The following is a 3,587-nucleotide window of genomic DNA, read 5'->3' as shown; positions in this document are numbered from 1 at the left end:
TAACTGATTAGATATTGTAAATATTTAAGTATCAATTACGTATCATTAATTTTGTATATATTGTCCTTCAATTTTATTTTCTTTAAAGTAATAATTTAAAAAATTATTTTTTACTTTTTAGGTTCAGTTTCTATGTACATATAAGCAAAGTTTGAAGTCGGTTTTTTTTGTTTTAAAAATTACTTTATTTTTCAATTTTTAGTGGTAGAGTGAACGCAATTTGCTAATTTGCTAAAAATGGGTAGACCTTCTAAGCGCGTTGCGCAAATGAGACAGCGCCGTTTGAAGAAAACTTGTGTAGAAAAGAACGAGCGTTTAAATAGAAATAGAGATAGAAATGCTGTTAATATTTCAAACGAGAGTCTTGAGCAGCGGGACAATAGACTTTCTCGAATGAAGGAACATACGCATTTTTCCCGGCCGAATGAAAGCTCAGAAAGTCACTCTAAACGGCTTAGTTTGATTCGTGAACGTTTGTCAAATGAAACCGAAGAGCAACGTTCTCATCGGCTCGACTTGATACACGCGCGTTTATCAAACGAAACCGAAGAGCAACGTTCTCATCAGCTCGACTTGATACACGCACGTTTATCAAACGAAACCGAGGAGCAACGTGCTCATCGACTCGGCTTGATACAAGAGCGTTTATCGAACGAAACCGAAGAAGCCAGATCGACTCGATTAGATGCTATGCGACAAGCCGGTCACAAACGCAGGGACATATCTTTTAAAAGTGATTTCGAAAGAGCTATTAATATTTTCGCAGATGTGCCGTTTGTAATAAAGCGTTATATCCACAACAACGTTGTAATTTAACTTTCTAATATTATTAATTTCTAATATTATATAGGAGGCTGCGTAATCTCTCCAAATACTAGTTTTGATTTATATTAATACCACAAATGACAGCTCCATAAAAATATTAAGATCTGTCTTGCTGCTAGTACCCCGTGTTCGTTCCATGGCTTGGGGAAGCAAAAGCAGGAAAATTGAAAAGCAGGTGGTCCTCAATCGAATCATATGAGCCCAGACACAATGTAGTTACTGTACACTATTGAGGAGTTCCTCTCATCCGTTTGCCACTTTCATCATCATATCAACTTTAGATGACAGTAACATTTTATTTCCTTTGTTATTACACCTATGTGCCAAGTTTTATTACAATCGGTTAACGGAAAGTGCGCGAAACCGGAGTCATCACCCTAGTTTATCACCCTTAGGGGTGAAATATTTTCTTCAAATTCAAATGGGACCAATGCTGGGGTACCATCTTTCCAACAAAAAAGAATCATCAAAAAAAAACTTACTGTCGAATTGAGAACCTCGTCCTTTTTTTGAAGTCGGTTAAAAATCGGTTCACAAATGCTGGAGTTATTGTGGAACATACATATTACAATACAGTAGAAGAAAGAACCTCCTCCTTTTTTTGAAATCGATTAAAACAAATAGAAATTTATTTCTTCATTGGTGGCCTCCGGCGATTACGAATCACAATTACTTTTAAAAAATGTTGATAGGTCGTTGTAAGCACCAACAAATGATTGCTTGTCAAGTCACCAACCAGTTGAATGTGGATAGCCTTTGTCGTGAAACATACTAAAAGGGCTACGTACATCTTGGATACACAAATTTTATCTTTTAACGAATTCATTATCGAAATCCAATGGTGCTTGCCTGGTGTCGGATCTGAGTGCTGTGGATAGGGGCGTGCCGCAAGGCTCTATATTGGGGCCGTTGCTATTTGTACTTTACACTTCAGATATCACGGGCTGCATTACAAACTGCAAGTATCACCTCTATGCGGATGATGTTCAGTTACATCTGTCTTTCGATCCAGATAGAACCGCCGAAAGTACAAGTCTCATTAATGAGGATCTACACCGCTTATCTATTTGGTCCAGGAACAATGCCTTGGTCTTGAATCCAATTAAATCTCAGCTTTTGATTCTAGGATCTTGTAAACAAGTGAGAAACATCCAGTCACATGCGCCAGATCTTTCAATTAATGGTGAGAAGATTGCTCAGGTAGCGGAGGCCCGAAATTTGGGTATAATTATGGACGGTCATCTTAAATTTGACACTCATGTGGCCGCACTTGTTCGCAGTTGCTTCTATAGGTTAAAAGTGATCTACGGTATTCGACCGTTTCTCAGTGTTGATTTGCGTATTTCTCTATGTGAAGCATTGATATTATCTAAGATCAACTATTGTATCACGTCGTATGGTCCATGCCTTTTGTCTAAAACACAAACTTCTGCAGCGTGTCCAAAATGCATGTGCCAGATTTTGTTTTTTTATACCCCCTCGTATTCATGTCACTCCTAATCTCAACGCTGCAAATCTACTAATTATCGGTGCTCGTCTAAATCTCCTGTATACAGGACTATTATTCGATATAGTAAAAACTAGAACACCTGAATATCTTTATGAAAAACTAATGTGGTCATCTAGTGTTAATGTACGCTACAGAGAGCAATCTGTCCGATCATGTGTTCTTATGGTACCACAACATAGAACTACAGCTTTTCGAGGTAGTTTCAAATACTCGGCCTCAAAGTGCTGGAATAATATTCCACCACCTATACGCAACGAGACATCCAAACTCAAATTCAAAGCACTGTACCGGCAACACCTACTCTCACTTCAAAAATCTGTGTAGTATGTTAATCTTTAACGTAGTCTGTCCAGAATCGAATTTTGTTGTTGCTTTGATCTATTCTTATTATGTGTATAATTATATTATAATACTAATTACATTACACAACATTAAATCCTCTTTACAGTCATAACTCACACCTACAGCTGTAATTATATTCACATTTGCTCATGCACTTATATGTCAAACAGGTTATTTTAGATGCACTATTTACACTTTACTATTTACATTATTATTGTCAATGTATAACTTTACTCATAGTCGTTATATTTTTGCTTTCTATAACTTAATCCCTCTCGTTGGTTCTGACTGAAAACCAGCGCCTTAGGAAACTTTGGCATATGCTGAGTCAGCGGCGTTTGACAGCTATGACAATCATGTTTTGTTTTTTCTTTTATGCTTAATCTGTATTTGTGTTATATCAGTGAATAAAGTGTTTGTCTATCTATCATTTTGAGTAACTTTTAATAACGTGTTGTGATGAATTGTATTACAAAACGTATTCTGAACCTTCAACTCGTTCACACTCGCATAGGATTTAAGGTAAATTTGATTTTTAACATATCCCCACAAAAAAGATCTAAAGGGGTGAGATCTGGTGATCTCGCAGGCCTGGCTCTGGTGATCTGATTATGCCATTTGTACCAATCGAGGTATTAAAATGGTTACTAATGTAGACAGTAGTGACTCTGCTGTTATGGGCTGGAGCGCCATCTTGCTGCAGAATTATTCGATTTCGCTCTTGCTCGGATAAAACATTTCACTAATTTCTTAAGAGATCCAGTATTTCAAGATACTTGACAGTGTACAAATTTCTCATAATTCTCATGATTGCTAGTTTCATGAACACGAACAGGATTCACTCGAGACCAATAATGGTTATTGCGGCGGTTGTACATGCCGTTATTACTGAAGTTGGTTTCGTCAGACC

The sequence above is a fragment of the Hyposmocoma kahamanoa genome, unplaced genomic scaffold (assembly GCF_003589595.1).
Source record: "Hyposmocoma kahamanoa isolate Upper Pololo Valley unplaced genomic scaffold, ASM358959v1 62, whole genome shotgun sequence".
NCBI lineage: Eukaryota > Metazoa > Arthropoda > Insecta > Lepidoptera > Cosmopterigidae > Hyposmocoma > Hyposmocoma kahamanoa.
Note: the sequence above shows the minus strand (reverse complement) of the source record.